Below are 13,344 nucleotides of genomic sequence, written 5' to 3' on the forward strand. Positions count from 1 at the left end.
GCACTTTGCTGGAGCAGCCGTGAAGAGATACCCCACGTCCAAGGTAACAGAAACCCAAGTAAGACAGTAGGTGCTAAGAGAGGGCATCAGAGGGCAGACAGACTGAAACCACAGTCACAGGAAACTAGCCAATCCGATCACGTGGACCACAGCCTCGTCTAACTCAGTGAGACTAAGCCATGCCGTGTGGGGCCACCCAAGACGGACGGGTCATGGTGGAGAGTTCTGACAGAATGTGGTCCACTGGAGAAGGGAATGGCAAACCACTTCAATATTCTTTCCTTGAGAACCCCATGAACAGCATGAAAAGGCAAAAAGATAGGACACTGAAAGATGAACTCCCCAGGTCAGTAGGTGCCCAATATGCTACTGGAGAAGAGTGGAGAAATAACTCCAGAAAGAATGAAGGGATGGAGCCAAAGCAAAAACAATACCCAGTTGTGGATGTGACTTGTGATAGAAGCAAGGTCTGATGCTATAAAGAGCAATATTGTATAGGAACCTGGAATGTCAGATCCATGAATCAAGGCAAATTGGAAGTGGTCAAACAGCAGATGGCAAGAGTGAATGTCGACATTCTAGGAATCAGTGAACTAAAATGGACTGGAATGGGTGAATTTAACTCAGATGACCATTAAATCTACTACTGCAGGCAGGAATCCCTTAGAAGAAATGGAGTAGCCATCATAGTCAACAAAAGAGTCCAAAATACAGTACTTGGATGCAATCTTCGAAATGACAGAATGATCTCTGTTCATTTCCAAGGCAGACCATTCAATATCACAGTAATCCAAGTCTATGCCCCAACGAGTAATGCTGAAGAAGCTGAAGTTGAACAGTTCTATGAAGACTTACAAGACCTTTTAGAACTAACACCCCCAAAAGATGTCCTTTTCATTATAGGGGACTGGAATGCAAAAGTAGGAAGTCAAGGAACACCTGGAGTAACAGGCAAATTTAGCCTTGGAGTACAGAATTAAGCAGGGCAAAGCTAATAGAGTTTTGCCAAGAGAACACACTGGTCATAGCAAACACCCTCTTCCAACAACACAAGAGAAGACTCTACACATGGACATCACCAATGGCCAATACTGAAATCAGATTGATTATATTATTTGCAGCCAAAGATGGAGAAGCTCTATATAGTCAGCAAAAACAAGACCGGGAGCTGACTGTGGCTCAGATCATGAACTCCTTATTGCCAAATTCAGACTTAAATTGAATAAAGTAGGGAAAACCACTAGACCATTCTAGTAAGACCTAAATCAAATCCCTTATGATTATACAATGGAAGTGAGAAATAGATTTAAGGGATTAGATCTGATAGACAGAGTGCCTGATGAACTGTGGATGGAGGTTCGTGACATTGTACAGGAGACAGGGATCAAGACCATCTGCAAGAAAAAGAAATGCAAAAAAGCAAAATGGCTGTTTGAGAAGGCCTTACAAATAGCTGTGAAAAGAAGAGAAGTGAAAAGCAAAGGAGAAAAGGAAAGATATACCCATTTGAATGCAGAGTTCCAAAGAATAGCAAGGAGAGATAAGAAAGTCTTCCTCAGTGATTGGTGCAAAGAAATAGAGGAAAACAACAGAATGGGAAAGACTAGAGATCTCTTCAAGAAAATTAGAGATACCAAGGGAACACTTCATGCAAAATGGGCACAATTAAGGACAGAAATGGTATGGCCCTAACAGAAGCAGAAGATATTAAGAAGAGATGGCAAGAATATACAGAAGAACTGTACAAAAAAGATCTTCATGACCCAGATAATCACGATGGTGTGATCACTCACCTAGAGTCAGACATCCTAGAATGTGAAGTCAAGTGGGCCTTAGGAAGCATCACTACAAACAAAGCTGGTGGAGGTGATGGAATTCCAGTTGAGCTATTTCAAATCCTAAAAGATGATGCTGTGAAAGTGCTGCACTCAATATGCCAGCAAATTTGGAAAACTCACCAGTGGCCACAGGACTGGAAAAGGTCAGTTTTCATTCCAATCCCAAAGAAAGGCAATGCCAAAGAATGCTCAAACTACCGCACAATTGCACTCATCTCACATGCTAGTAAAGTAATGCTCAAAATTCTCCAAGCCAGGCTTCAGCAGTAAGTGAACTGTGAACTTCCAGATGTTCAAGCTGGATTTAGAAAAGGCAGAGGAACCAGAGATCAAATTGCCAACATCTGCTGGATCATGGAAAAAACAAGAGAGTTCCAGAAAAACATCTATTTCTGCTTTATTGACTATGCCAAAGCCTTTGACCTTGGATCACAACAAACTGTAGAAAATTCTTAAAGAGATGGGAATACCAGACCACCTGACCTGCCTCTTGAGAAACCTGTATGCAGATCAGGAAGCAACAGTTAGAACTGGACATGGAACAACAGACTGGTTCCAAATAGGACAAGGAGTATGTCAAGGCTGTATATTGTCACCCTGCCTATTTAACTTATATGCAGAGTACATCATGAGAAATGCTGGGCTGGAGGAAGCACAAGCTGAAATCAAGATTGCCGGGAGAAATATCAATAACCTCAGATATGTAGATGACACCACCCTTATGGCAGAAAGTGAAGAAGAACTAAAGAGCCTCTTGAAAGTGAAAGAGGAGAGTGAAAAAGTTGGCTTAAAGCTCAACAGTCAGAAAACTAAGATCATGGCATCCGGTCCCATCACATTGTGGGAAGTAGATGGGGAAACAGTGGAAACAGTGCCTGATTTATTTTTTTGGGCTCCAAAATCACTGCAGATGGTGACTGCAGCCATGAAATTAAAAGATGCTTGCTCCTTGGAAGGAAAGTTATGACCAACCTAGACAGCATATTCAAAAGCAGAGACATTACTTTGTCAACAAAAGTCCATCTAGTCAAGGCTATGGTTTTTCCAGTGGTCATGTATGTATGTGAGAGTTGGACTATAAAGAAAGCTGAGCGCCGAAGAATTGATGCTTCTGAACTGTGGTGTTAGAGAAGACTCTTGAGAGTCCCTTGGACTGCAAGGAGATCCATCCTAAAGGGGATCAGTCCTGGATGATTTTTGGAAGGACTGATGTTGAAGCTGAAACTCCAATAATTTGGCCACCTGATGCAAAGAGCTGACTCATTTGAAAAGGCCTTGATGCTGGGAAAGATTGAGGGCAGGAGGAGAAGGGGATGACAGAGGATGAGATGGTTGGGTGGCATCACTGACTCAATGGACATGAGTTTGCGTAAACTCTGGGAGTTGGTGATGGGCAGGGAGGCCTGGCATGCTGCGGTTCACAGGGTTGCAGAGAGTTGGACACGACTGAGTGACTGAACTGAACTTTGCCTTATTGCCTTGCCAAAGGACTAACATCTAGGCAGGAAGGGGTCATTACTAACACCTTGCAGGTAAGAAAATTGCAGTTTAGAGAAATTACAGAGGGAAGGGAGCAGCTGGCCAGGCTTTAGCTGTTTGATGGCCTGGGGCATTCTGTCATCCTCCTCATTATTGAAATGAGGCATATTCACCATGTGTAAATGCTTTGTGTCAGAGCCTTGTATCCAAGGGGATCCAGGGCTGAAAGCTGTGTCCCTACTGTCAGGGAGCTTTGGGGCTGATCGCCTCTCTGCCCCTCCTTACATCTTTGCTGCAATATCAGCATAAACAGCTGTCTCCCTCTCTGCAGGCTGCAGCTGCATCCTCGTTTTCCTGCCCCAGTCCCCCACCTGGCTGAGTGGGAGATGCCAGGAGCTACAGAACACCCTGAACATGTTCCTGAAGCAGCTTCTTAGAGGCTCACTGTTAGTAATTTAAAATTTTCTTCAAAACACAAAAGATATATGATGAAACAGAATGCAAAGGCACCTGATTGAAAAATAATAATAATAAAACCTGAAGCTTGGGACTTGCCTTCCAATGCAGGGGGCATGGGTTCAATCCCTAGTCAAGGAACTAAGGTCCCCCGTGCTGTGAAGTGTGGCCAAAAATAAAACACACTGGAGATTTAGGGACCTCCCGTACTTGGGGAGGTCTCTGCTTCCAGCCCCCAGGGCTGGTCTTGTCGCTCCCCTGCACCACCCTGGGCACCTTGGGGAAACCCGTGAGATAGGCTTAGCCTTTATCTCTCTTTCATTGAAAGGACTTGGGCTGGGATGCGCTGGGTTTTTAAGGCTCCCTGAGTTCACAGTAGCCCTGGTCCCACCCACAGGGCATCCATCCTAAGAGGTCCATGCCAATGTCACTGGTTAGGAAACTCCTGGAAAATACCCCACACCCCACACTCAGCCAGAAAGGGGTGAGGAGCATGGACACTAACATCAGGAGGCTGCCGCCCAGAGCATGGAAACGCACATCAGGAAACCTCCGACTTCGTTTCCCCTCCTTCGAATGAGGGACTTCTCTCAGTGATCTGCATGGCTCCTCCACGGCCACATCTGGAGGGTTTGGTGAGCCTTGTGAGACCCCAGAGTCTGGGGATGCTGGCTGGACGCACACTCAGCCCTGACCTGCCTCTCTGTCCCCCACCCTAGAAAGCCTGCCAGGATTAGCCCTTCTCCATGCCCACAGCTCCTGGCCCCTGCAGGCTTCTCTCCTCTGTCCTAGATGGGGCCACCACAGTCTCTCACTGGGCCCCTTGCCTCTGCTGTTGTCTCCCCCTGCTCCACTTTCCACACAGTGGCTCCTGGGATGGGATCTTGTCAGTCCTGCTCAAGGCCCTTCAGTGGCTCCTCATGGCTGCTTCAGGGGCCCCCGGGGGTCCAAAAAGATAGGCCCACCTGGATGCTCCCCCACCCAGCCTCCCACTCAACTTCATCTCTCACCTGCCCCTGCCTCCATCACGGCCCTGCCTCTAACACAGCTCTCTCTCTTTTTTCCTCTTTTTAAAACAATCTTTATTTTATATTAGAACACAGTTGATTAACAATGTTGTGTTAACTTCAGGTGTACAGCAAAGTGATTCAGTTGTATATACACATATATGTATTCAAATTCTTTTCCCATTTAGGCTATTACAGAATATTGAGCAGAGTTCCCTGTGCTATACAGTAAGTCCTTGATCGTTATATATCTTAAATATAGTATATTTAATGTGTATATATCAATCCCAAACTCCCAATCTATCTCCCCCAACCCTTCTCCCCTAGTATTCATAAGATCATTCTCTAAGTCTGTGAGTCTGCTTTTGTTTTGTAAATAAGTTCATTTGTATCATTTTTTTTAGATTCCACATGTTAAGTGGTATCATGACATTTGTCTTTCTCTGATTTATTTATTTCACTTAGTATGGTAATCTCCAGGTCCATGCATGTTGCTGCAAATAGCGTTATTTCATTCTTGTTAATGGCTGAGTAGTATCCCATTGTGTGTATGTACCACATCTTTATCCATTTGTCTGTCTGTTCACCTACTCAACTTCATCTCTCACCTGCACCCACCTTTATCGTGGCCCTGCCTCCATCACAGCTCTGTTTATAGTGATGTTACCCTCTGTTCACTTCCTTGTCTCTCCCCGCAGATGGGCAGTCAGCAAACATTTTCCTATAGCACATGCTTTAGGACCGTGGGCCATATGGTCTCTGTAACGGCTACTCATCTCTGCCTTGTAGCACAAAGCAGCCATGGACAATATGAACACACATGGGCAGCAGCCTGGATTCAGCCCTTGGAGTCTAGTTTCAGCCCGTTCTGTGAATGGTCTCTCATGGACTCCTGGGTCCCCAATACACAGACTGGCAGTGTGTGTGTGTGTGTGTTGTTGCTCAGTCATGTCTGACTCTTTGAGATCCCCTGCACTGTAGCTAGCCAGCCTCCTCTGTCCATGGGATTCTCCAGGCAAGAATACTGGAAGCGGTTGCCATTTCCTACCCCAAAGGAATCTTCCCAACCCAGGGACCGAACCCAAGTCTCTTATATCTCCTACTTTGGCAGGTGGATTCTTTACTACTGAGCCACAATGGAAGCCCCTTGCCTGGCTATGTAGATCATTTATGAACGTTTTGAATGGATATATGACCCGGAGGGCTGTGTGGAGGGGACAGTGAGGAAAAACTCATTTTTCTGAGGATCCAAGTCTTACACTCTGGCACAGTAAGAAGGCTCTGGCAGTGGGGTTCTGCTCTATGCTGCCAAATCAGGGCTTCTGCCTCCCACAGCACCCTGCCTAACGTCTCAGCAGGAGGAGCCCCCAGGCTTTGCAGATTACCAGGGGAGTTGTAGGGCAAGATTCCTGGCTCCCTAGGGCAGAGGGAAGAGAGGACCCCAAAGTGACCCAGCCACAGAGCAAGAGGAACCACTGGTCAGTTCCCAGTCCTGAGAGGACCCCCAGGGGCCAGGATCCCTCAAGAATATCTATTGGCTACGGCTGCTCTGAGCTTGGAGCTCCACCTCTGAGGGCCAATCCAGTGGCTCTGGAAAGCTCCCACCAGTTGTTAGGCAAAGAGCCTCTTCTTCATTCTCACCCCTGAAGTCTGTATCTTCTGCTCCCCTAGACTTCTGGGAGATTCCAAACCTGTGCAAGCATTCCTCATTTGGAGGAAAAAAGAAATTTCTCCCCTCTTTGATGAACTTTTTGTCTGAAGTCACTCTGCCATCTGGTGGCTGTATCTGGGGATTGCAGTCGCATCTGGGCCAATCCCACTAAGTCTGCTGGCTGTATTCCTATACCTCTGAAGCCCTCCCCTAGAATAACCTAATGAGTCCTATTCATTCTGCAAAACTCTGAACCTAGCCTAGAACCTAGGCTTTCTGAGTGTTTCCAGTTCTGTTCACAGCTCTATCCCTGGGTTAGAACAGGCTGGCACATAACGTCTCCCGGGAAGTGTTTGCTGAATGAATGAGCAACAATAACGCACATCAGATTGTGATGACCTTCTTCCTCTGACCACACAATTTCTGTTTGTTGACAGTATTTCATTACGTGCCATCCTTTACATGGCTTTATGTGTGTAACTCTCATATTCCCTCCCGGATTATAAATTCTGGAGATGGTGTTTTCATTTTCTAACTGAGGTAGAAATTCAGTGAATACATTTAAAAAATCATGAATACTATAGTATTGAGTGCCGTGTGCTGCGCTGAGTCACTTCAGTCGTGTATGACTCTTTGCAACCCTATGGATCATAGCCCACCAGGTTCCTCTGCTTATGGCATTCTCCAGGCATGAGTACTGGAGTGGGTTGCCATGCCCTCCTCCAGGGCATCCTTTCCAGTCCAGGGATTGAACCCATGTCTGTTACATCTCCTGCATTGGCAGGCAGGTTCTTTACCACTAGCACCACCTGGGAAGCCCCAACTATAGTATTACTCTCATCGGTAGCAATCCATTGCATGTATAATCTGCTATATTACTTCTATTAGTTTCTACATTTGATCTTCTTAACAATTCTATGAAAGACTAAGGCAGAAACTATGAATCCTATTTTTATATAAGGAAACTGGGTCTCAGTAAGCTTAAGTGACTTGCAGAAGACCACACAACTCCTAAGCGGATGTGCTGGGACTTCTGACTCCAGACTGAGCGTTCTGTTCTCTGCTTCTGTTGATCTGGGTCCCGATGGGAAGAGTGTCACCTGGTGCGGTCATTGAGGGAAGGTGACATTTTATGTGGGCAGAGGGGATCTGTGCAAAGAACCTGTGGTCCGTAGAAAAGTCATTCCTCCAGCATTCCTCACTCCTGCTGTGCTAATCTGTCAGGAGGACAGAACAAAGTCCCACAGACCAGGGGCTTCAACAACAGAAGTTCATGTTCGCCTAGCTCTGGAGGCTGGATGTCCGAGGTCAAGGTGTCAGCAGGTTAGGTTTCTCCTGAGGCCTCTCTCCTTGGCGTGTGGACAACTAGCTTCTCCCTGGGTCCTCACAGGGTTCTCTCTCTGTGGCTATGTCCCCATCCTCTCTTCTCACAAGGACACCAGTCACGTCAGATCAGGGTCCGCGCTAGTGACCTCCTGTGACCTTAATCACCTCTCGAAAGGCTCTGTCTCTTACTACAGTCACATTCTGATGTCCTGGGGGTTAGAACCTCAGCATACGAATGTTGGGGGACACAGCTCAGCTCCCACCCTTGCCCCCTAGCAGGCACTCGTCGCCTTCTTTCTCCATGGGCTTGTGTTCTCCTTAGAGACACTCTGGATGCTATTCTGCCTCTTCAGAATTGCCAGCGATAAGGCTGCCTCATGGAAGGGCAAGGTCTCAGGCTGTCAGTGACTAAGAGGGCAGAAAACCCCCAGAGGCCCCTATAGACCCCTGCAGGCAGAGTAGCTCCATATACCATAACCACTTTGGTAACAAACTGAAAGCCCCGAGCAAGTGGCAGAGGACTTCCTGTCTGAGAGGAATGGCTTCAGATCAACACCTGTGAGAATTTTCTGGGCACATGGCTGGAGCAGACCAGCACCCAGAGTTCAATTTCAGACACTTAGAGACTCTCCAAATTTATCCAAATTAACCTGCCACCTGAAATGCGTTCAGCTCATTTTAGGGTAAGTCTCTTCATGGCCCTGGTGCCCGAGTTTCTTAACTTGGAAAATGAAGCACGTAGACTGGATCCAATCATAAGACTTGAAAGGAGGGTTTGGGAACCACGACTCACACCTACTAGTTGTGTGACCACGCTCAAGGTCGCTTTAACCTCTCTGCAACTTTGTCCTCTTCTCATAAATACAATGGAGGATCAGGGAATCTCTAATTCAGTGCCAGCTCTGAAATCATCTACTTAAAAAAAATCAAGCAATTATAAAATTACAGAAAAATAGAAAGTACAATTATATAAGAAAGCCTTTTCCTTCCTGCTCATTGGAGAGTAAGTTGCTGACCTGATTTTCTATCCACGTGTATGTGTCTACAAACAAGGACACTCTCCTCGACAACCAGGAGATGGATGCTGATATATCCATCCTCGGAATCCTCAGACCTCACTAAGGCTTTACCAACTGGCCTGATAAAGTCTTTCAGAGCCAAAGGATCCATTTAGAATGACACGCTACCCCGAATTGTCACTTCCTTTTGGTCTTCTTTTCCTGGGACAATTCCTCCATTTTTCTTTTATTTCCACAGCCTCAGTACTTCTGTAGATTTTGTTCCAGTTATTCTGTAGAATGTTCCTTGATGTCAGGCCCCCTGGCCAGGGACCCCTGGCTTGGACCCTGACTTCCTGTGTCACCTGTCCTGCCATATGGACATGCTGCCGTCCCAGCCAGGCTCTGACCACCCTCCCCACCCCGTGTGGGCTCCTACACCCCTCACCCAGCCCCCTTCCCATGGACCCTGCTGCCCCACGCAGTCCTGAGACCCTCCTGTCCTTGAACTGAGGGCACAGCAGCGCTCTGTGCCACATCGGGGGTTTGGGACTGAATTGCTCAGAATGAAATGGAAGAGAGGGAAAGTGCGGAGCTTGAGGCTTTAGTTGTGAGTCCATCCCAGAGTGGGGGTCGGTAGGAGGAACAGAAGGACCAACAGGGCCAGGGACTGAGGGAGGGGCAGTCATGTGTCAAGAAAAGAAAAAGAAGGCAGTTGAGGACACCGAGGTGGGCTTTGCACACACATTCTATGGTTCTGGAAGATCTGGTGGGGCCCCCCTTGGGGTCCACAAAGAGGCCCCACAGCAGCAGGAGGGGGATGGCTCTCACCCTGGAAGGCATCTCCCCTGGGAATGTGTTCTGCGTGACAAGATGTTGCCGATTGTAGAAGTATACTTAGGAGATGTGACAGAGAGCTAGGATATGCAGCTTACAGAAGCCAGGACTCCCTGAAGTCAGAAGAGTGGTCTTCGAGGCTGCCCACGACAGTCTGGGTAGCCCCCCAGGAGCCGCACCCAGTGCTGGGGTGAGACCCATGGGGAGTCGATGCAGCTCAGCCTGAGACCTTGTTCTCCAGGTCAAAGCTGTACATAGCTGAGGAGGCCTTCCCGTGGTGGGTGAATTCCCCGTCATGGGTGGCATTCAAGTTGAACAATATAGAGAACTTCAAGGAAACTCAAGTCCAGGCCAGGGAGGGGTGGGAGAAGGAGTGAGCGCTCACCAAGCCCCCCCCAACCCAGCCTGAGGTCTTGTCACTTAGCTTTGCCCCATACAGGAGTTGGGTTTTCCTGAGTGTTGCCCACACCTGGCTTTGCATCACTCCCTCTGCATCATCATGGCCTGGCATTGGCCTTGGCAGTGACAATCCCCGTCTCACAGACCAGGGACCTGGGGCAGAGGTGCTCATGTTCCTGGGGCTAAGCCCTGAGTCTCGGTCAGGGTAATTCTGGACCTGACCCTCCACAGCCGTCAAGGCCAGCTCAGGACAGAGAACCCAGGCCTGCCTGCCTCCCTGGTGTGGGTGACACCAATCGGACTCTTCTCTTCCCACCCCAGAGGACCTTTCCCCTCCTCGACTCCTCCGGCAGCTGCTCACCCAGCACCTGAGTCCCTGGGTGATCCAGGGACAGCACTTTGGGAGGATGTTACATGCTTCCCGCACTGGAGCAGAGGAGCCAGGGACCAAAGACGGAAAACGGCCTCTTCCTGGGCCTGTTCTGATGTAAAACTGCAGAACTCAGAATTAAATAGCGGCTTTGCAGCACAGAGCAATGGTGCCCAATTAAGCTATTCTGGGGCCTGAGGGCACTTTGGCATTTTGTGAGTTTTTATTGCTCAAGACAATGAATAATATATAAGTCTGTAGAGTCTCAATTCAAATGATGACTCATGCATCACATTTCAATCTAACCCATATTTTAATGTGATCCTCCTAGACTTTAGAAAGTCAGGGGCCCCCTACTTCTTTTCTTTAAATTGTTTAAAATTTTATGTATTTATTTTTGGCTGCACTGGGTCTTCGTTGCTTTGTGTGGGCTTTCTCTAGTTGTGGCCAGTGGGCTTCTCATTGCAGTGGCCCTTTGAATTGAATTGAACTGAAAGTCGCTCAGCTGTGTCTGGAGAAGGCAATGGCACCCCACTCCAGTACTCTTGCCTGGAAAATCCCATGGACGGAGGAGCCTGGTAGGCTGCAGTCCATGAGGTCGCTAAGAGTCAGACACGACTGAGCGACTTCACTTTCACTTTTCACTTTCATGCATTGGAGAAGGAAATGGCAACCCACTCCAGTGCTCTTGCCTGGAGAATCCCAGGGACAGAGGAGCCTGGTAGGAGGCCATCTATGGGGTCGCACAGAGTCGGACACGACTGAAGCAACTTAGCAGCAGCAGCAGCAGCAGCTGTGTCCAATCCTTTGCGACCCCATGGACTATGCAATCTATGGAATTCTCCAGGCCAGAATACTGGAGTGGATTGCCATTTCCTTCTCCAAGGGATTTTCCCAACCCAGGGATCGAATCCGGGTCTCTTGCATTGCAGGCAGATTCTTTACCAGCTGAGCCACAAGGGAAGCCCTTTACCTCTCAGTAATTCAAGTCTGGATCTTTCGGGGAAATACTTCTCCAAGAGTGGAACACGGACCACCATTGGTCAGCAAACAACTTGTTCCTGGCCCAGGACAAGGTCAGAAATGGAGAGGAAATGTTTAGAAACCTTCAGACCTGTTTAACAGGGTGATTTTATGTGAGTTGAATCTAATACGAAGAATACAAGTTTGAACTTGTATATGTTCATTTTGTGGTTCATTTTTCTAGTGATCAAATTGTCTTATATTGTATGTAAGTATTGGTTTGCAAGAAGTTAGAAATTTAAAACAAGAGCCCACAAGCTCTGTCCTTCCCCACAGATGGTCTGAGACTTGTATGTAGGTCCAAGGCCACAGCCCTTCCTGCTCCTCACTGCAGCCGTGTCTACCGAGCACAGAGATTAAGTCCACACAGGGCGCGTCATTCACTGCAGGGCTCTCCGTGCCTGCTGGGCTTCGGCTGTGTGACCCTTAGTGGGTGACCACGGCTGACCTCTGGGCTCATGGTGTCCCTCCCCGAGACTTGTGTGCCAGCGACCGAATCAGGCTGTCGGAACTCAAAACCTGACTTTGTCATGAAGTTGTTGGGGGACCTTGGGCAACTCACCTTCCTCTGTGGGTGTCAGGTTTTCCATCTTTTTAACAGCCCTTCTGGTTCTCTCATTATGGGACTTCAACCCTGGGAATCACTGAGATACTCATTTCACAGCAGTGAAGTCAAAGCCAGATTTCTAACTTAGCTTTCATAGCATGTGGAAGGCAATTGTTTCCCTTTTTCAAATTTTCACTGGCGTATAGTTGCTTTACAATCTTGCGTTAGTTTCTGCTGTACAGCAGAGTGAATCAGCTCTACATACATACATCCCCTCTCTTTTGGACTTCCTTCCCATTTAGGTCACCACAGAGCATTGAATGGAGTTCCCTGTGCTTTACAGTAGGTTCTCATTAGTAATTTATTTTATGTGTAGTATCGAAAGTGTGCCGATGTCAGTCCCAATCTCCCAGTTCCTCCCACTTCCCCTTCCCCTGTTGGTATCCACACGTTTGTTTTCTGTGCCTGTGTTGCTCTTTCTGCTTCACAAATATGCTCATCTGTACTGTTTTTCTTTTTTTTCTCTTTTTATTTTTTAAATTATGAAAGTATGCTAGTACATTTTACAGGAGGCTTGAAAAATGTAGAACAAACTTACATGTAGTTTAGTTGCTTGTTACATGTAATTTGGTTGCTCAGTCGTGTCCAGTGCTTTGTGACCCCATGGACTGTAGCCCGCCAGGCTCCTCTGTCCATGGGGATTCTTCAGGGAAGAGTACTGGAGTGGGTTGCCATGCCCTCCTCCAGGGAATCTTCCCAACCCAGGTCTCCCACGTTACAGGCAGATTCTTTACCATCTGAGCCACCAGGGAAGTGCAAGAATATTGGAGAGTGTAGCCTATCCCTTCTCCAGTGGATCTTCCCAACCCAGGAATTGAACCGGGGTCTCCTGCATTGCAGGCAGATCCTTTACCAGCTGAGCTACCGGGGAAGGCCAGTTTCACTATATATTACAATCATTTTTTTAAGAAGATAAATTAAGATTTTTAGTTGGAGTTTCAATATTAAATTCTCAAAAATTAATAGAATGAATATTTAGAAAAGTAGAAGGACATAGTAGACCTGAAAAGCACCATGAACCAATTCAACATAATTAAGATTTGTTGTACCATTTTCTAGACTCCACATTTATGTTCTTACCAGCGCTATTTACAATAGGCAGGGAAGAGAAGAAGATGGGGAAGGGCTTTTGCCCTCGGGAGAGGCAGGAGGGGGATGGGGGAGGAAGACCAGGCAGGGTGGGAATTGGAAAATCAAGAGAGATGAAGCTGAGCAGCTGCTGGGAAATGTGCATTTGGGCAAACAGGGCTGGTACCAGATGACTTGTGTCAAGTGTGGCTGTGAATCCAGTGTTCTCTCTTCTTCTCCCCTTCAAGAAAACTTGCAGTGAAGACGTCCGACGCAGCTCAACGT

Source organism: Bubalus bubalis, chromosome 3, assembly GCF_019923935.1.
Source record: "Bubalus bubalis isolate 160015118507 breed Murrah chromosome 3, NDDB_SH_1, whole genome shotgun sequence".
Taxonomy (NCBI): domain Eukaryota; kingdom Metazoa; phylum Chordata; class Mammalia; order Artiodactyla; family Bovidae; genus Bubalus; species Bubalus bubalis.